The following is a 21,295-nucleotide window of genomic DNA, read 5'->3' on the forward strand; positions in this document are numbered from 1 at the left end:
GCGTGAACAGTTCTGAGCAAACGTGACCTTAAGCATTCTATTAGTTACGTAACGTAAGTCGTTGCGAGGAACACGTACAATACCTCCGGCTACGACGTCCATCAAGTAAATGTGCATGTGCGATGGGATCACGCTGCCTAAAAGGGCGAACACGGCGATGCTGCTGCAAAGCGCCGGTTCGCAAATTGCATTGCCGAGGCGCTACGCCACTTGAATATCTCGATCGTCAGCACCACTGAATTCTTCAGAAATACGGGTATAGGGGCGCGAAATGCGTCCGCTATATACGAGAGTTTCACACGGTCGATGAAAATCACGTTTTCACGGCCGTTCACAGAAACAGTAAAAGTCTTTTCTCCGCGCTGTAGCACTCCGAACGGGCCGTCGTACGGTGCAGTGAGGGCGGGCCGGATGCCTTCGCGGCGCATGAAAACGTGAGTTGAGGCAGCTAGGTCTTTGCTTACGAAAACGTCGTAAGTGGAGGGCTGTCGAGCTGATATTGGTAGCAAACGCTCAAAGAGCGACCGAAGTTGCTCAACGTAGGCAGGAGCCGAGAGGTTGGGGAATGCAGGTGTTGCAAAGAATTCACCGGGTAGACGTAGTGTCGTCCCATAGACCATTTCGGCAGCAGTACACCCGAGGTCCTCCTTTATCGCCGACCGAATACCTAGTAGAACTAGCGGCAGATCGTTGACCCATGAAGTTCGAGCGTCGCGGGCGATGAGGGCGGCTTTCAACTGGCGGTGAAGCCTTTCCACCATTCCATTTCCTGACGGATGGTCTGCAGTTTTGTGGATGTGACGGATATCGAGGATGCTTGTTAACGCTCCGAAGAGCTCGCTTTCAAACTGTCGTCTGCGGTCGGTTGTTACCACGCTGGGGCAGCCGAAACGAGATATCCAATGGGCTACGAAAACGGACGCCACGGTCGACGCCGTAATATCGTGTACGGGAAACGCTTCAGGCCAGCGCGTGTAGCGGTGAACGCAGGTGAGGATGTATCGTTTACTACGCGATGAAGGCAGCGGACCGACAATGTCGATGTGAACGTGGTCAAAGCGAGAGTCAGGCGTACGGAAGAGTTGAAGTGGTGACTCGGTGTGGCGGGTCGTTTTTGCACGTTGGCAGCGTCGACATTCTCGAGACCAGCGGTGGACATCTGCGTTGATGCCGGGCCACACATAACGGGAGGTGATGAGGCGCTGAGTGGCGCGAACACCAGAATGGCTCGAGTCGTGTAGCTTGCCAAAAACTTGACGACGGTGCGAGGAAGGCATAAATAGACGGGCACAGCCTGTTGACATGCCGCAGACGATCGTACAGGAGAACGGCAGTGGCACCTCAGCAAACGAGAGAGATGTGGACCCTGTACGCAGGTCACGCAGCTCGTTGTCAGAATGTTGTGCCTCTGCGATCATCTCGAAATCCACAGCAGCAGTGGAAAGCGCGTCGACACGTGGCAGGGCATCGGCAGCCGCATTAACGGGTCCTTCGATGTACCGTAGGTCGACCGGGAATTCGCAGATAATATGCAGGTGCCGAATTTGCCGATACGTGTGTGCGCTGTGGTTTGCAAGGAAAGCGAGTGTCAGTGGCTTATGATCCGTCAGTACGTGGAACACGGTACCTTCGAGAAGGTGGCGAAAGTGGCGAATGCCAAGGTAGACAGCCAGGAGTTCGCGGTCGAAAGTGCTGTATCGAGTTTCTGCCGGCTTCATCTTCTGTGAAAAGAAACCGAGTAGACACCACAAATTCTGGTGGGATTGTTGCAGAACTGCACCAACGGCACTGGACGAGGCGTCGGTGATGAGCCGCATGGGCCCGTCAGTTAGGGGATGCACTAGGAGGCTGGCTTGTGTCAGGGCATTCTTGGCTTCTTGGAAGGCGGCGTCTGCTTCGGATGTCCACTCCAAGATCGCAGATTGCGCCTTTGGAGCCTTCAGCATGTCGGTCAGAGGTAGAATGATGCGCGCTATATTAGGCAGGAACCGACGGTGGAAGTTCAGAAGCCCGAGAAATTCTCGGAGCATGCGAAGCGACGTTGTGCGTGCAAAATTCCGCAGAGCTTGAACCTTGCTGTCCAATGGCTTGATTCCTTCAGGTGTGACAAGGCGTCCAATAAATTCGACGTTGTCAACACCAAAGACACATTTCGCTGTGTTGATAGTTAAGCCACGTTCCTGCAGTCACGAAAACAGCAACCGCAGATGGCCAGCGTGCTGCTCGGGTGAAGAACTTGCCACCAGCAGATCATCATGATAGGCGATGACGAAGTACAGACCACGTATGACTTCATTGATGAAGCGTTGGAAAGTTTGGCCTGCATTACATAACCCGAAAGGCATGCGGACGTACTCGAATAGGCCAAAAGGTGTTGTGATGGCAGTCTTGGGTATGTCCGCTGGTTCCACAGGAATTTGATGATATGCCTTGACTAGGTCAATCTTGCTAAATATGGTTGCTGCAGCAAGAGTGGTAGCAAAGTCGTGAATGTGCGGAAGCGGGTATCTGTCGGGGGCGGTGCAAGCATTCAATGCACGATAGTCTCCACAAGGGCGTCAATCTCCGGGGTCACGCTTGGGCACCATGTGCAGGGCAGATGACCACCCGCTTGAGATGGGCGAATTATGCCTAACTGCAGCATGTGATGAACTTCTGTGCGAGCTGTGGCAAGGCGGTGTTCAGCAAGACGTCGTGGCTTCCAGGACGCTGGAGGACCCGTGGTGACGATGTGGTGCGTCACAGTGTGTCGCACGGGAAGTTCCAGTAACTAGGTTGGGTAAGTTCAGGAAATTCACTGAGGATAGAGGCAAATTCTGATGATAGCGAATGCGGAGATGGTTGCGTAGAGGTGGACAGCGGTGCGAGGATACCTTGCACGGAGAGGCTGGTCGTACAGTCCACAAGTTGACGGGAGTGGAGATTCACGTTCAAACCAAAATGGGTAAGAAAGTCCGCACCTAGTAGGGCGAAGCGCATTCGGCTAGGATGAAAATCCACCGAAATATGCGACGCAAGCCCAGGTCAACGGTGGGGGAGCGTTGGCCATATGTTGCGATTGTGGATGTATTTACAGCTTGCAAAGGCGCAGTCCTCGGATAACGGTGTCGGTCCTGGTGAGAGGCAGGAATGACGCTTACCTCTGCACCAGTGTCTACAAGAAAACGATGGCCTGCGATCCTGTCTGTGATGTAGAATAGGCGGCTTCCCGTAGCGGTTGAGTCACGCGCCGCCATTAGTGACTCGCTTCCATGTTTCCCTGCCCGCGACAAGGCTGTCGACATTTTGCAGCGCTGGCGCCGAACCTGGTGTGGTACCAGCATGAGCCGTCGGAAGTGTGTCTTAGGCGGGAACGGGAACGCGAACGTGAGCCATCCCTAGCCAGTGGAGAACGACGAGGCGTGTCCATCTGTATGCCGCCATGGTGTCCATCAGCCTGTCAATTTTCTCCTCGAGGCGAGATTGCCGGGCCTCGAGGGCTGATGTGACTTTGGTCGAGGACACCGCGGAGCTTGCGCCAGAGTAGCCGTTCACGCGGTCCGCGAGCTCTGCCAGTTTGTCAAGGGGCATATCATCAGCCGCTGCCAATACTATGACAACTGTCTGAGGCAAGCGATGCAGAAATAGTTCACGCAATAGTGGACTCTCGGAGTCTTGGGCACGGTCGCCGAGTAGCTGTCGCATCCGATGTAATAGCTGCGACGGTCCGCGATCGCCAAGTTCTTCCGCGTTGAGGAGTTGCTGCAAGCGGCTTCTCTCGGACACGGTTTTGCGTGTGAGCACTATGGCCTTGAAATGGTCGTAGGGTACGGCCGGATGTGGGGCTCTCATGACGTCGTCGAACTCATCAGCTACCTCGGAGGAAAGTGCTGAGACGACATGCAGGTACATCACACGTTGCAATGTGATGCGCCGCAGATCGAAAAGGGCTTCTACTTGCGTGAACCACACGGCAGGATTCTTCGGCCAAAATGGCGGCAGCCGCAGCGGGGCATTTGAAATGGCGTCGATGGCAGCGCTGGGGGCAGGGATGTCGCCTGGCACTGTTGACTGGGTATGGAGTGCCGGGGCGTCGTTGCTGAACACTGTAGTGTTTATGTCGTCTTCCATTATGTGTGCTTGCTACGTCTGGATCACCAGGCTATAGGGGCGCGAAATGCGTCCGCTATTGACAGACGCGCGCTGAGAGAAGAGAACGAACTTTGAGAGCAACCGGCGAGCAGCCGAGCGGCGGTGAAACTGAGCCTTTATTGTACGCGCCTTCCATGCCGAGGAATCCGACGCCGCTAACATAAACATCAGCTAGTTGTGCAGACGCTCAGGGCGCCGGCGGCGGAATCGGATCCTCTACAACGGGTCTCACACTACCGGAGTTCGCCGAGACCAAAAGCCGATATGCCACACCACTGCTACTGCACGACGTTTCGCCAACAAATACTGAACGCACTACGGAGACTTCGTACGGATTATACGACCAGCGGTTGACGTGAGCCTGAGATTCAATGCGCCACATGGCGCCACGGCATCACTTGGCGCCACCCCCATCGCGCCTTTACAAAAGTCCCTAAACGATCCTGTCCCTAGGCACCTAGGATCAGTTCACGTGAGGGATTTTTGTACATTTAGACGCACGCCTCGGCTGCGACGGAGATCAATGACGTTAGTACTGGTGCAGCCAATGGCACGCCTCTCACTTTTTCGCGCATTCGCATGAGGTTGCGCCGGAGTTTTCGGCGTACAGGCAACAAACGGGTTGACGGACGAATCGGCTAGCCATATACAGCTTTGCTGTAAAATAGCATGATCAAGCTAGTTAGTGCTTTATCTGCCGCGCCTCTGCCGGAGTAACACATCGCGTTTGCTGTTAATTGGAAAGAAGCTATTGTTATCTGCTAGGAATTACTATAGTCCGCACGTACACATAATCTACATAGCCTTGTCAGAGATGGCGACCACACAATATCACTTGGCGCGAAAACACTGTCCACGGGACTGTCTTGACTGTCTCGCTCAAGGGGCGTGCCAGGGATGTGGCGCCACCCATCCACACAGTGGGGAACGTTCGCGCGTAGTTCCAGACACCCCCACTATGTGGCCGCACCCATTCGCATCCGAAGACCGAAACCAGAACTTAATCACGGACACAACATTTTCCCCTTCCTGGAAGGATGCCTTGTACCAATAGGTTGCCGTACGATTCGTGCTGGTCGCTTCGATATGCTGGATTCGGATTCGAGTGGACGCGATGACGGCATCCCACGGCGGCCGTATTTCGATGGGCGCGAAACTCCATAACACCCGTGCACTTAGATTTAGGTGCACGTTAAAGAACCCCAGGTGGTCAAAATTTCCGGAGTCACCACTACGGCGTGCCTCATAATCAGAAAGTGGTTTTGGCGCGTAAAACCCCATCATTTATTTTAGTTTTTTTTGATGACGGCATAGCTGGTGTGCTGTTTGCTGGATTACTCTATGCCCCACGTGGGCGTTGCTGAGGCTTGTCTGTCCAGCTTAACTTCGCCGGTACGCTTCCTGAGCTGGCTTAGATGGCGTCTCAGAATTCTTTCTGCGCATTTCACAAGCCACGATCTGTGGCCCGTCCTCATAAACAGACTTCCTCCCGTCCTGCACGGCCCCTTGCTGAATTGTTTTACCCATACGGCTTCTCCTTACATGAGTTGACGATTCTTGCCTAGGTCAGCTTGCGCAGCCCCCTTTTCTTCCGATGCAATGATAAGGCCCAACAGGTTTGGCAGCACCCGCCCGAACGTGACAAGCAAACACTGAGCGAACCGGACGATTCTCTGGCCAGTGTTCTCCAACATAACATTCTGCTTGCCAATTTGTAGCAGGGTGGTAAGGGGGCTAACGTTATGCTTCGAATGCTATTTCTCTGTTAGAAATCTTGTATCTCGAAAGACACACACGCGGCCCCATTTTCCAACACAACCTTGCGTGGTATTCCAAACGTGGTGAATAGAGAGCGCAGCACACTGATGACTGCTACTGACGTCAGGCTCTTCACTGGTCGCACCTCCACCCACTTGGTGAAAGCGTCGACAACCAAAAGGTATGTCCCTCTACTGGACCTACGAAGTCCACGTGCAATGTGTGCCATGGTGTCATTGGCTGCGTTCAATTTGGAACTGGAGCCTCTTTGGATCGTTCTGGGTGCGCTGGCACTGGTCGCATGACTTCACAGTTTCGATCTCGGTGTGCAAGCCAGGTCACTAAAGATAACTGCGTGCAAAAGCTTTCGTGGCTACAAGCAGTTCTGTTGCAACATATGACAATTCTTGAGCCCCAGCAGATGCATGATGGATAGCAAGTTTGGTGGCTCTTCTGCGGTATGGGGTGAAACTGTCTCCTTGCAGACGCTGCACGGTGCCATTCTGTACTCCTGCAATGACCTCTCCTCAGCTGTCAACGGCGGCCGTGGTAACGCCTCGAACATGAGCACGTCTCCAGGTGGGTTAGGTTATTCAATGCAGTCTGGCAGAGGCAGTCTGCTCCGCGCATCCGCATTCGGATGACTACCGGCACGATACTCGAGGTCGTAGTTGCATGCTGAAAGTTTAAGACACCACCTTTTCATTCAGGCGAAAACATTTCCGTGGTCCGAGAATCCCGAGTAACGGCTTGTGGTCAGTCACGAACGTGAATTCTCGACCCAAAATGTACTCGTGGAAGTGGGTGGCTGAAAAATCTACAGCGAGTCCTTTACGGTTGAGTTGTGCATAGTTACGTTCGGCATCACCAAAAGTCCGGGTTGCAAACGCAATCGGTGCCTCTCTGCCTTGGCTTTCCAGCGGAGCAAGCACGGCACTTACAGCATAAGGTGAAGCATCACATGAAATCAAGAGGGGCTTGTTTTTCTCAAAGTGTGACAGGACAGTCCTCAACAAGCACTGTTTGAGCTCATCAAACGCGTTTTGATGCCGTTGCTCCCACTTCAAAGTCTTGTCCTTTGCCAGAGGTTCATACAGGGTTGATGCTACTGTAGCATGGCGCTCCAGAAAGCGATCATAGAAGGCCAACATGCCCAAAAATATACTGCAGTGCATGCTTAGTTGTGGGCGCTGGTGCCTTCACAATAGGTTCCACTTTTTCATCACGTGTGAATCGCTGCTGCATCAATCTTGTGACCCTGGAAATTTCACCTCTCTACACCAAACTGACACTTCGATTTACACAACCGAAGGTTTGCCTGAGCGAGCTGCTAGAGAACTGACGCTAGGCGGTCTTTGTTGTCTTCTGAAATTGCTTCACTCACGATTATATCGTCCAGGTAAACGCAAACTCCCGGCAAGCCGCTAAAGGTGGTCTTCATAAACCGCTGGAATGTTGCTGGGACGGCTGACGCACAAAATGGTAGCCTGTTTACCTTGTACAGCCATTTTGTAGTGTTTGCAGTGAGAATCTGTGCTGTCGTTGGAGTCACATGAAGTTGAGTGCAAGCTTGAGCCCAGTACAACGAGCTAAAAAGCCGGCCACCTTTCAAAGTGCTAAACACTTCCTCTCTTGTGGGCAGGGGGTGTGAAGCCTTTTTCGCAGCCTCATTTACTGTACAGCGGTAGTCACCGCAGGCACGCAAGTTTCCGTCTTTTTTCCCCACCCATACTAGCGGTGTAGGCCAGTCTGAGTGTTGGACCGGCTCCCATATACCGTCATCTACGTACTTGTCAATCTGCGCCCTGATGCAGCGCGCATGGCAAAGGGCACCGGCCGTGCCTTCAAAAACTTGGGGCTTGCCCCCTCCTTCAGTTCCAGATTTACTAGCGCACCCGTGTGTCCTGTGGTGTCTTCACGAAAATTGTCTACATGCTTCTGTAGCAACTCCGTCAAACTGCCTTCCTCCGTTCTCTGGTGAATTCCGAGATGCTCGATGCCCAGCCTGTCAAGCAAATTGCGTCCCAACAAGCTGCATCCAGTGCCCTGGACGAGAAATGGTAGCTTGCAAGCTGTGTTCTTGTGACGAATCATTACTGTCGCAGTTCCGACAACCTGCAGTTGCTGACCTGACCAGATGCGCAGATGTATGTCGTACAGCCTCAGAGTGTGTGCCATACGGTTTGAAATGTGTCTCTGCTAACCATGGTGCACGATGCACCGGAGTCGACCTCAAAAGTCACAGGTTTTCCGTGCACTGTAAGAGTCAGAGTAAACTTCGGGGCGCTGAATCTGTCTGCCACTGTACAGAGGTCATGCAACGTTGAAACCTCTCAAGTTTGGTTTGGTTAGTCACTTCCGCAGTCCGTAAAGTTTCTAGGAGGTGCTGCGCTGGTATGTGTTTTCCTCAGCCTTCTTCCTCGAGCCGCAAGCCTTGGCAATGTGCCCTTGTTTCCGGCAGTAATTACAAATAGTGCTGAACTTACACGTCTTGCGACTCTGCGAACCGTCGCAACGCCAGTAGCGTTGCGCTTCGTGAGAATGCGTCTTTATGCTAAGGTTGTGGGATCGTTCCCCACCTGCGGAGATCGCAGCACTGTCGCCGGTGCGCCTTGCCGCCTTGTTGACTTGCGCGTGATCAGCTTTTATCTGTCGTTGCTGCTGGACGGCGCTCTCCGCTCGAATGGCGAAATCATAAGCCTTGCATGAGGTCATATCCTGCTCTGGAAACAGCCGCTGTTGAAGATTCTGGTCGCGGAGACCACACACGAAGCGATCGCGCAACATCACATCTAAAGGCAGAAGTGTTCGATCGTTGCAGCCCGTAGCTTCCTCCCTTGTTGGTGATGCCATTCCCTCAACTGGCATCGCCGTGGCTGTTCTTGCCGTCGGCAGAGTGTCGAAATGGCCGCTCGCAGCCAACTTGCGTAGAGCGGCAACGTAGTCGCTTACCGACTCGCCTGGGAGCTTATCTCGCCTTTGTAAAAATCGCACAACTGTAGACTTCGGACGGACGAGGGTCGTAGTGTGCCTGAAGTGCGGCCACGATCTCGGCATAGCTCACTTGGTCGGGCGTCTTTGGTTGAAGCAGCACACAAACCACGTCGTAAATTTGAGCACCGCACAGTGTAAGCAAGTGTGCTCGTTGCTTTACAGGGTGAGTCACATCGTTCGCCTAGATGAAATATTGTAGCTGGCCGAACCACGATGCCCAGTTGAAGCCAGTAAACTCCTACAAACGTGCAGCAAAATTACGCTCGCGTTCAGCCATGACTCACTCCAGGCTCCACGATACCCTCTGGGCTTCCCTGCCACGGGTGATCCCCCTCGTTGCCAATATTATGTACTAGGAATTACTTTATTCCACACGTACACATAATGAACGTAGCCTTGTCGGAAATGGCGACCGCACAACATCCCTTGACGCCACACTGCCCACGCACGGAGTTTCCTTCCTCCGTGCTGCCCACGTGACTGTCCAGCACCAGGGGCTTGCCAGGGATGTGGCGCCACCCATCGACACAGTGGGGAACGTTAGCGTGTAGTTTCGGACACTCGCACTATGCGGCTGCACCAGTCTGCATCCAAAGACCGAAACCAGAAGTTAATCACGGACAGAACAGCAGTGACAGCTGTATTCTTGGCATAGATAAAGCACACGGGTGGTTCTTTTTTTCCCACAATACATATCACCACAAAAACGAATTGACGACGTTAGCGCAAATTCTTAAAGGTGCATTTTGTTTCGTCCCAGTCGCGATGTCTTTCTCTAATGAGCAGAAGGTGAAACTGATCCTTGCCTTGGGAGGTGCAAATGACAAGTGGAAGGCCGCAAAATTAATCAGTCATGGAAGTGTGGCGGTAGACCAAACGCGTCGACTATCATCATAAATGATGAAAACTTGAGACAAACCGCCAGCTCCAAGAAACAGCAGCGTAGGACTCTATCTTTGCGCCCTAGCCTAAGCACGGATGTTCCAGCATTTACGGCCTCAAACCTTCATGTTAGGGTGCGGGACATGGCCGCCCAGGTACCACTTTTCAAGTCGTCAGCTTAGAGACTTCTAAACGAAGACCTTTTACCCATCCTAGTTTAGAAAGCACGGATGCTTGCAAGATAGCCACCTGTAGAATCATCTAGATTTCTCGAATTGAGTCCCCAAAAAAGATGATGAGTTACTGTATTTTTGTGCAACATAATGTACACAGAAAAGCCAATTTTCACAGAAACGCCCGGGCAAATTTCCATAATGCCCACTATTGAAGTGCCCACGGTGCAAACCTTCGGCAGTGACCCCTTCAGCACAGACTTTTATCAGCGGCGTGTGAAATGCACGTCAATGGTATGTGTCTCAGTGTCACTTCTCTTTCCAGTAAGCAAAGCTGATGACTCAATAAAAAAAACACTTCTAATAGTTTACACCATTCATTAGGGATGGAAACATTGTCACTTGCATGCAGAGGTCATTAGTTTATAGAGCGTGGTCTTAATAACTATCATGCACCAAGATTATAAAAAAAAATTCATTTCTCGAAGAAAATCTAGTGGATGTTGTTCCCAGTACATTGAAGTAGTTTCCAGTATTTATTTCGTTGCTGAGCTTCAATTAATTATTTAACTCGAGACGCACTATCCTAATTTTCAAAGTGCCAATGAGGCATTTATAGGTGCAGCCAGGCATATCTAACTGCGGTATCTTCAGCGATATACCAATAGCGTACTAATTTTTTTCTGACTGATAAGTAAACCCTGCGAACTATGATGAATACCACCTGACTGCGATACCACCCGCATCATAAAGCAGCGCCCTCGAACAGGCTCTTTCTGACTTAGCTGGAACGAAATGAAGGGAAAAAAAATAAATCAGCACCCAACCACTCCGTACAGATGGTTAACCAGCGAAGCTGAAAGTGCAGCCGCGGTGTTTATCACTGGGTTAATCTGGATGGTTCATTAAACGACGGCTTGGTAGGCTTCCGCATCCTGGGTACGCAGTTGCTGCTTGCGCTTGGCAGCACGAGCCTGTTCTTGTGCGTGTGCTGCAGCATCGGGACGACGAAGACGAGGTTGTTCCCGGTTCTGCTCGCGGCGTTCCTGATCGAAAGCTGCCTGCTCCTCAGGAGTACGTATGACGTGAGGCCTACACATGTCGGAGCCGGAGAGAAACTGCTGTGCGCCCACTCGGCTGCGACGGAGAGCAATGACGTTACTACTGGTGCAGCCAATCGCATGCCTCTCTCGCATTTTTTTTTCGCGCATTCGCATGAGGTTGCACCGGAGGAGTTTTCGGCGCGCAGGCAACAGGCGGACTGACGGAACAATCAGCTAGCCATATAGAGCTTTGCTGTAAAACACCGTGATCGAGCTAGTTAGTGCCATCGTCGTCACTTTGTCCGCGTCATACACTTGCCGTGATGCCGCTATATTCCTGAATGACCTTGGCAGCGAGTGCCACAGCAAAGTGGGAGGATACCGAAGTATGTCGCATATAGCCGAAACAATAATGAACACTACAGATGTTAAATTAATGTGACTTAAGGAATGCTGTGTCGCTGCATTCATCATTCTTCACCATCGTCACCAGCCTAATTCATGTCCACTGCAGGACTAGGCATCTCCCTCCGATCTCCAGTTACCCCTATCCTGCGCCAACCGATTCCAACTCGCGCCTGCGAATTTCGTAATTTCATCACCCCCCCCCCCTAGTTTTCTGCCGTCCTCCACTGCGCTTCCCTTCTCTATGCACCCATTCTGTGACTTCAATGGTCCATCGGTTGTCTAACCTACGCATTGATTGAATGCTAATCGCATTATTATCGATAGTCATCATGATGTTAGTTGTGCCTTAATCTTTTGTCCCCATTTTGCATTACATGCAAGCTTCAAAGCAAAAATTATCGTTCGAGCAACCCAATAAGCAACCTTACTAGCCTAGAAGCATGCAGTAGATGCTAATGTATTTTCAACAAGGGTGTGTACCGATGCACACTGCTGCATGCGAAGGTGCACTCGCCATTTGACTCCATTTGAGAGTTATGCTCTCTTCTGTGCTTGTAATTTCTTCCGCTTTAGTTCGTGTCGTAACGCATCGTTAAATGTGAAGCTTTGTGGCTGCATTCATTATTACTGCGTAGTTGATTCATGCAGGCCCATCTTCGTGAAAACTTCTGGCAGATTCATCGGCATGTTCACTGCTCACTGCTCATCACTGCTCATCAGATTCATCAGCGGTCTGGAACACTTTGGCTGCATAGTCATTGTGACGATGAAGCTCTCTCATTTCCAGCACTAGGTGGTCTTGTGGCCCACGTTGTATAGCCCACAGTGGAAGTTCCAAGAATGCGTTATAACCATTAAAGACGCTCCATTTGGCGGTTTTTCCAAGAATAACGCATAAACACGCGTAGCGCTGCGAATTGCTTCTGGCTCCGCCAGCTGACGTCCTGTGAAAATTACTAGCCTAGAAGTCCTAAATTTTAGGGTGAGGTAATTTGATGGGAAGACCACAGATTCCGCACACCGACAAACAGTTGTGGAGGAGCTGTCAGTGAAAATTTGAAGATGGTCCTATGCGTCCAACATAAGTTGACATAGCTGCTTTAGAGCTGGTGACGAGAATGCTGCTTTCATCCTTCTCCTTCGATATTCTGGTTAACCTCCTTGCCTTCTACTTCTCTCTTTCCTCCTCCTCCTCCTCCATCCTTCTCCTTGGTATTGAATAGTGAACTTGTGGTCGAGCCACACACTACAGAGATGACAGCAGTTATCGGCCGACGTATTATCTCTAGGGAGGCAGCCGACGTGAGACGACATTCTTTGACAAGGATCACCCGGTTGGTTTACTTGGAGCGACGCTAAAGGGGTGGAAAGGAGCGCGGACACTGTGCCAGACGTGGGCTCTGAGCATTTCTATGGTAATGTCAGTCATGACTCGGTAATCCTGAGTATTTGAAATGGTTTCCGCAGTTCATCTGCGTTGTGGCAACAAAAAAGAAACGCGTAGATGAGCCTGAGTACCTTCGACTGTGCGTCCTCTAGCTTTGCAAGTATTGGGCAGTACAACTAAGCCGTATTGCAGATACCTGAGAAACCTAGCCCCTTAGAGTTTGACATCACGTTCTGGCGTATATTTAATGTTCTTCGACCAAGAAATTTGAGTTAATCGAAAAGGGTTTTAATGGTAAACTTTAGCTCGGGGGCTCCTCTGTAATGTCGTGGGCGAAGGAATCGTTTTTCTTGGGAAGGGCAGTACTGAATTTGTTTTGATTTTATTTTATTCAGAAAGAAAGTGCACTTTAATGGCTCTAAAAAGCCGAATTTTCTGTTCAGATGTACATAAATTAATAAAAATTTTTCAACATCGCAACATTTTAAGAAACAAAGCTATCACGTTTGGGAGGGAGGATAATGATATCACAATTCCGTGAACTTAACCTAACAATACCTCTAATGCGGACAAAACTGTTGTATATTACGCCACTCTGAAATTTGGAAATAATATGTGAGTAGGACTTTTTGGAAAATTAGCGTAAACAGTGTTAACAAATGAATGTAAGCCGTCGCGTCATCTATGGTATTTGCCCCTTTAGAAGCTCTAACAGATGCACTGTACAGATGTGCGATATGTGTTCTAGTGCTGAATTAGACATTCGTAAACTTCGTGCTTCGATTATTTTGAAACACGAATTTTCGGCAGAGAGAGAGAAAGAGAGCAAATGATAAATGACAGGTAGGGAGGTTAACCAGGACTGAGCCTGGTTTGTACCCTACACTAGGGAAAGGGAAAAGGGAAAAATTTTCGGCAGTTTGTTCAAACAACTACCGGCCTTTAATTAAAATTAGCCTTCATACAGCCACTTTTTTTCTCCCAAATGCAAAAAGAAAATTCGCTCAGGTTGGCACAGTGGTTGTTTCATAAAAGCGTTTCCGCGTTTTACGTGTATGCGAATAGGCGGTGTCGTGCATGGTCCCGCGCTAAATCTTCCTCTTTAGCGCTTTTTGGGGAAGCAAGACGTGGACTTCACTAGACGTCTGGATTAATGATGACTGCCAACAATCTGTGCATCCTGTTGTAGCAAAAGTGGTGCCCTTTCATGAATACGGCGCACGATGCCGTTGGCGTGGGCCCAAACGGTGACTAGCACACATTTATCCGGTGGTGTTTGAATGCATTGCTTGCTAAAGCCCGCCGGTATTGAAGTCGACACTTTTTGAAATCTCGCGTGCACTTGAGGACGTGGCATACCTGACGTCCATAGGCAGGGGTCCTATACCGTAAAACTATTCCAATATATTTTTATTTCAATCTCCTGACGTCAAATTTGCTTAACTGCCGACGCAAGCATCGGGCGGTCACCCGCAGGGTCGTTTGAACAGACCAATCAAACGCTCTTCTCGTTGATATGAGGTCATTTTCCTTTGCCTGAAAAACGAATAACATTGCCTACACTAAGCGGCTTCTGTTATCTAATTGGCTGACAAGAGGCGAGGAGCATGTTCAAGCGGAGAGCGATTCGATGCGGCCGGGCCAGTGCACTGAAAATCGATAACCAGATAAAGAGGCTGGTGCCGGCGTCTGTGATTGGTCCATTTTCCCTTACTTAGCTTGCGGTGGCTCGTCGACAATCGCGGCGGCATGCAACGGAAGCTTAAGAATGATGTGAAAACGGATCCTCAGCAAAAGAAGGTTGGCATAACGAGGTCGTAAACGTGCCAAAAGAGCTCGAAAACGTTACACGGCCACGCAAGAACGTTTAATACACGCAAATAAACCCATGCTGTCCGGCAGGTGCAAGCAGCGAGTGCCTGAGCGATTGGCGGCAGCCATCTTTTATTCCTTTGGGAACGGGGCAGCTTGCAGCTATTTAGAAGAAAATTCAGTTTTGTGCGGCATATTAATGCATCTTTAACCCGTACTCGTCACTTTGACGCAGTGAGTTTTTGCGGTTTTGTGACGTCGCGTGAGAGGCAGGTGAAGTGGGTGCAGCCCGAAAGCTTTTGACCAATAACCGAGGGCTAATGGCGCAAAGGCGTTGAATCAGAAATAACTATTTTTCTTTTGTTCGGTCAAATCATGCATAATGAGTGTGTACACGTCATATCAGATTTGGGGGCTATCGCCGTTTTCGTGACGTCGCGTGACAGACAGGTGAAGCGGGCGGTGGTCCAACAAAGTTTTTGACCAATCGCGGAGGCCTGATTGCAGAATCGGAACAGAAAAGTTTCGAATAGTTTTACGTTACAGCGCCCCAGATGTCACCTGCGTACGTCGACAGCTTCGAAGCGCTCAAATGGTAGGCGTTCGACAACACCGATGCGTGTGACTAAATATTGCTCAGATCTAGACGCCACCTAGGGGAACACCACCAGAACTGACGCAATCGTTATAGCAGCAATTAAAAACTTAAGAACTTCACGGTCCGGAATGACTTCAAAAATGCGGTAATACACTTCCATCTCACTCATAATTTCCCACTATGTATATATAGTGTGCAAAAATGGCCATTAGTACATTTTTTGTTCCTTTTCGCAATCCAAATTAGGGCGCACAATTTCGTCATGATATGGTGACATTGATGAAAATTCCCTGCCTATAACGCAGCCCCATAAAATTCTTTCACGCAGTGAACAAGGTAACGCTGCTCTAATTTTAGTACATTCAAGCGTATTCACAGCATTGCAAACACAGTTCGTAAACTCCACTTTCACCATACCATAAATTCGGTCCCAGTTACACGCATGAAGAGCCTCACAAATGCTGTCGCATTTAGGGAATGTTTGCGATTGTAGCTGAAGCGCGCCCCATAGGGGACTGTAGAGTGTCTTTGTTTAATCTGACTGCTCTGTTTCGGAGGCCCAAGCCACCAGCTGAATATAACTCCAATAATTTAGTTACTGAGATTTCAATCTTAAGGTATGCGAGCTTGCGCCATGGAATCTTTTTTCTTTTTGCCAAATGAATTTGTATTGTATTACTCCAAACGAAATTAGGGTGTGTGATCTTTTTTGTGCACATGCTGTTTGTTTATAATGCTCTATAGATTCGATAACGTTTATTTTTACAAAAAAAATTATTTATATCACTTTAAAACGTCCTTAGAATGTTAAATGTTTATTTGTACTGCGCCGTGCTGTACTTTGCTTTAAAAATTTGAAGGTATTGGAAAACTATGACAATATAGGCATTGTTGTCATAATATTTTTGCAGTCATCAAGTATATTGTAACTTTCAAAATTGTGAGTATGTGTGTAATCTGCTGTAAAACTTCTCGCTTACGAGAGCTGACGCCTTAGTCTACCCTTGTTTGAATGAATGAGAAACAAAATTCAATTGAATTCAATTATTTGTAAGTAAAGCGCTGTAGTGTTCATGAGGGTCTCTCTGTCTATGTTGTGCCCGCGATCTTTGGTTTTTGGCACTTATCGAAATTCACTACCAAGAAGTACAAGCATCCACTCATGTGGACAAGTCCATCACACGAACTACTCGGAAGAGAAATAAAGAAGAATAAAAAAGAGCTTCAGGCTGACCATGATAGCCAAGTGCTTGCATTCTGGATGGGGCTAACGTGAAACTGAAAAAAAAGGAGACAGAGGGGAGGCCTCGGTTTCCACGTAGCTGGAGACAAGCAAGACGCACACTCCGAAGGCGGAGTCGAGGATGAGAGGCACGCATCGCTAGAATACGGCCCTGGTGCTCATTAATAAGGCTTAGCCGCAACGATATCATTATTAATGAATTACAGGCTGAAGGAACAGCGCTCGCTAGACGCACGGCGCTAAGCCCTTCATTAGAATATTCTATACTGGCTTGCCGGGCGCTCTGCTCGAGCTCTTTGTCGGGTCTGCTACTTCTCCCTGCTCTGCTTGCCTTTCCCGCCCACCGATCCTGCAGCGAGTTTCTTTCCCCTTCCACGTGGCATCCGGCCTTCACTGAGAAATGAGCAGGTGTTCTTTCTCTTTTTTCGCGCAGTTTTTGGAGGGAGAATTTCAATAAAGACACGCTCGTAACTCACGAACACGCAAATGCGCGCGTTCTGACGGTACTAAGCGCACGAATTTGCATATGTTTGGGAATAACTTGCCTTTCGACTTCTGAATTAATTTCATTTCCTTTATTGAAACTGTTAGCCCAAATTTGGGCTATTAGAGGAGTGGTAGGTGGCAATACAAGCAACAATATATTTACAGGAAAAAAAAAATTAAAGTACATTTTGGGGAATGCACTTATAGTAACACCATGACCAATACATCATGTAATACAATACCCAGGTGATTACTGTATTACATTTTGGCCGAGTTATGGTATGCGTACACAAGTGCTTTTGACATTATCAAGAAAGTCATGTATAGATGACGTCCTTACAATTGAGTCTGATAATAAATTCCATTGTTTTATTGCTCTCGGAGAGAAGCTGTATTTAAAACAATCATTGCGAGTAGTAGAAGGACGGATATACATACTGTGGCGATGATGAAAATAGTTACTGGGATTAAAGTGAAAATAGTTATCTTAATCAATTTCAACATGGCCATGAATAATAGGAAAAAGATACTTCAAACGGTCATACTCGGTTCGAGACTCTAGAGGGGGAAGTTCAACAAGTTCACATAACGGGGTAGGAGAGTCGTAACGACGATATTCGTTAAAAATAAATCGTGCAGCAAGTCGCTGAATGTTATCCAGCTTTGACTGATTAGATGAATTGTATGAGTCCCACACACAGTGCCGTACCGAGGTCGTCTGGCACCCGGGGCACATAGGTCTTCTGTCACCCCCCCCCCCCCCCCCTGATGTAGTCGAGGAAGGCGAGGATATCGACAATTTCCGGGTTTCATACTGGGCGCCGCCCGCAGTGCCAAAGTACCGCAGGTTGTAGCACCCAAAACGATATTGTTTAAGAAGTTTTTGTTGAGTTAATAATATGATTTTGAGTCCTCAATTCTCGAATTGAAGTGCTTCCTCTATAAATACTAATTACGGGATTATTAAGGACATGGATATTACTTATCTGCCATATTTTTCGCGCTACCGAATTCCCAGTAATCACAAAAAGACATATCTTCATAGAATCTCGATCGGGAAATATCCTTACAAAATTCGCCTTTCTTTCTTTTATAAAATTCTGTGCAGCTGGTACAGACACTGTACTTGTGGCATGAAGTCACACAACAACAGTTTTCTGAAACTTTCGAGCGTAAGAAGGAAAGCGTGAAACATAACGGCAGGTTTCGCAGCGGCTTCTCGGAGCGAGCGGGAGAGGGGAAATAAAAGCGAGCCGGACATCACGGCGGGCCCGCGACTACAGCCTGTCGAGTCATACGCCGCCAAACTCTTCGGCCGAACCCAGTCTGAAGACTATCCAGAGAATCCCATTCGCGACTTTTGACGGCCCCATTTATGCAACGTCGCTCTCCACGAACGCTTCGCCGTAAACGCGAGCGTAGACAAGACGTAGATGGTGTTCCGTTGACGGCATTAATTGATACAGCAACCCAAATTTCCATAATGAGCGCTAACCTATGTCGTGTTGTGCCCTCAAAAAAGTTGTTATGCCTGCCATCGCTCGAGCCGTACGCGTCGCCATTGGCGCCACTGTTGCCGTCAATGGTATGTGCACTGCTCGCATAGGAATTGCTGGCAGCCATGTTCCAGTCCTGTTCGCCGTGCTGACCACTTGCCCTCATGACCTAATCTTCGGGCTCGACTTTCTGACGACGCATTCTTCCCTCATCGAGCTTTCCACCGCTACGCTGTGCCTCGAGCTTCTTCTTCTTTCAGAAGTACGCCCCGAACAACCGAACGCCCTTTGCACTACATAGTTTGTTCGCTTACCTCCAAAATCCCTAAGGTTCGCCGAATTGGCCTTAACGGCAACCGTGCCTGATGGCGACTATGTCGTCGCACCTATTCGTGATGTCCTACTGGCGCGCGACATCTCTGTGTCACACTCCGTCGTAACCCTTGCCGCTAATCGGATGTGTTTCCACGTTATCAATTTTCACTTGACGAAGCAAGTGTTACCGGAAGGCATACTGGTGGCCACGCTCCGGTCAGTGATAGACGACCGCGTCACTGCTTTTGCAGCCGACGCGTCTCCAGATCCTCCTGATTACCTGCCGGATGCCTTGAACCTCGACGGCCCATAACGTCCTTTGGTCGCTCCGAACCTCGCACCTGACCAAGCAACCGCCCTATATCGCCTTTTGCTTTCCTACCGCGACATATTTGACACTGACAATAGACCATTTGGTCAGACGTCCCTTGTTGAGCATCGGATAAACACTGCTGAAGCTGTTCCCATTTACCGCCGACCGTATCGCGTGCCCTCGGCAAAACGGCAAGTTATTCTGCAAGAAGTAAACAAGATGCTGGTCAGAAGCATTGTTGAGCCCTCGTCGAGTCCTTGGGGGTCGCCGGTCGTGTTCGTCAAAAAGAAAGATGGAAGATGGCGTTTCTAGGTTGATTACCGCCACTTAAACTGTATCACTAAAAAGCACGTTTGTCCTTTACCACGAATCGATGACGCTCTTGACTGTCTTCACGGTGCCAAATACTTTTCGTCCATGGACCTTCGATCTGGTTATTGGTAGATTTGCTTCGATGGGCAAGACCAAGATAAGACCGCTTTCGTCACTCCAGATGGCCTCTACCAATTCCAGTTTATGCCGTTCGGTTTATGCAATGCCCCCGCCACGTTCGAACGGATGAACCCCTTATGTAACCCCTTATGTAACACCCCTGATAAAGGGGCCTTTAAGGAAATAAACTGACCTGACCGGACCTGATGATGGACTCTTTGCTTGAAGGTTTTAAATGGTTAACTTGCCTTTGTTACCTCGACGACGCCCTTGTGTTTTCCCCTACATTTGAGACGCACATTGAGCGCGTCGCAGCTATCGTTTACGTCTTCCGCAAGGCTGGGCTCCAGTTAAACTCATCGAAGTTTCACTTCGGGCGCCGACAGATTACAGTGCTAGGCCATCTCGTCGATGCTTCCAGCGTACAACTCGACCCGGAGAAGGTCCGAGCAGTAACGGCTTTTCCTTTGCCTCAGTCTATCTAAGACGTCCGCAGTATTGTGGGGCTTTGTTCTTATTTCAGACGGTTCAGGAAAGATTACGCAGCACTCGCTCGAACTTCTGAAGAAAGACGTGCCTTTTACGTGGGGTCCCCCTCAGGCAGCCGCATTTTCAGGCCTTATCACGATTCTCGCCAAACCACCGGTCTTGAGCCACTTTGACCCGTCCGCACCTACAGAGGTCCGAAACGATGCTAGATGTTATGGTACCGGCGCCGTCTTCATCATCATCATCAACCTGGTTACGCCCACTGCAGGGCAAAGGCCTATAACATAACTGCGAGTCGGCCTAGTTGGAACAGATTCATCTTAAAACTCTTTGTGCCCAAACAAACAGTCACGAAGAATAGGGGTAATACAAGGACGTGCGCTTCCTTGTGTTGCCCCTATTCTTCGTGCCTGTTTGCGCACAAAAAGTTTCAAAGGCCTCTCCCATACTTCTCCAACTACCCCGGTCATGTACTAATTGCGGCCATGTTGTCCCTGCAAACTTCTGAATTTCATCCGCCCAGCTAACTTTCTGCCACCCCCTGCTACGCTTCCCTTCCATTGGAATCCTATCCGTAACCCTTATTGACCATCGGTTATCTTCCCTCCTCATTACATGTCTTGCCCAAGCCCCCCCGCATTTCTTTTTCTTGATTTCAACTAACATGTCATTAACTCGCGTTTGTTCCCTCACCCAATCTGCTCATTTCTTATTCCTTAACGTTACACCTATCCTTCTTCTTTCCATAGCTCGTTGCGTCGTCCTAAATTGAAGTAGAACCATTTTCGTAATCCTCCAGGTTTCAGCCCCGTACGTGGGTACTGGTAAGACACAGTTGTTATACACCTTCCTCTTGAGGGCTAATGGCAACCTGCTGTTCATGATCTGAGAAGGCCTGCCAAACGGACCCCAGCCCATTCTTATTCTTGTGATTATTTCAGTCTCATGATCCGGAGGATCCGTGGCCACTACCTGTCCTAAGTAGATGTATTCCCTTACCACTTCCAGTGCCTCGCTACCTATCGTAAACTGCTGTTCTCTTCCGAGACTGTTAAACATTACTTTAGTTTTCTGCAGATTAATTTTTAGGCCCACCCTTCTGCTCTGCCTCTCCAGGTCAGAGAGCATGCATTGCAGTTAGTCCCCTGAGTTACTAAGCAAGGCAATATCATCAGGTAATCGCAAGTTACCAAGGTATTCTCCATTAACAATTATCCCCAATTCTTCCCAATCCAGGTCTCTGAAAGCGCCGTCTTATCACAACGCAAATACGGACACGACCGCGTTATACCGTACGCTAGCCGGCTCCTGAGAACTGCAGAGTGCAACTATTCG

Source organism: Dermacentor variabilis, chromosome 10 (genome assembly GCF_050947875.1).
Source record: "Dermacentor variabilis isolate Ectoservices chromosome 10, ASM5094787v1, whole genome shotgun sequence".
NCBI lineage: Eukaryota > Metazoa > Arthropoda > Arachnida > Ixodida > Ixodidae > Dermacentor > Dermacentor variabilis.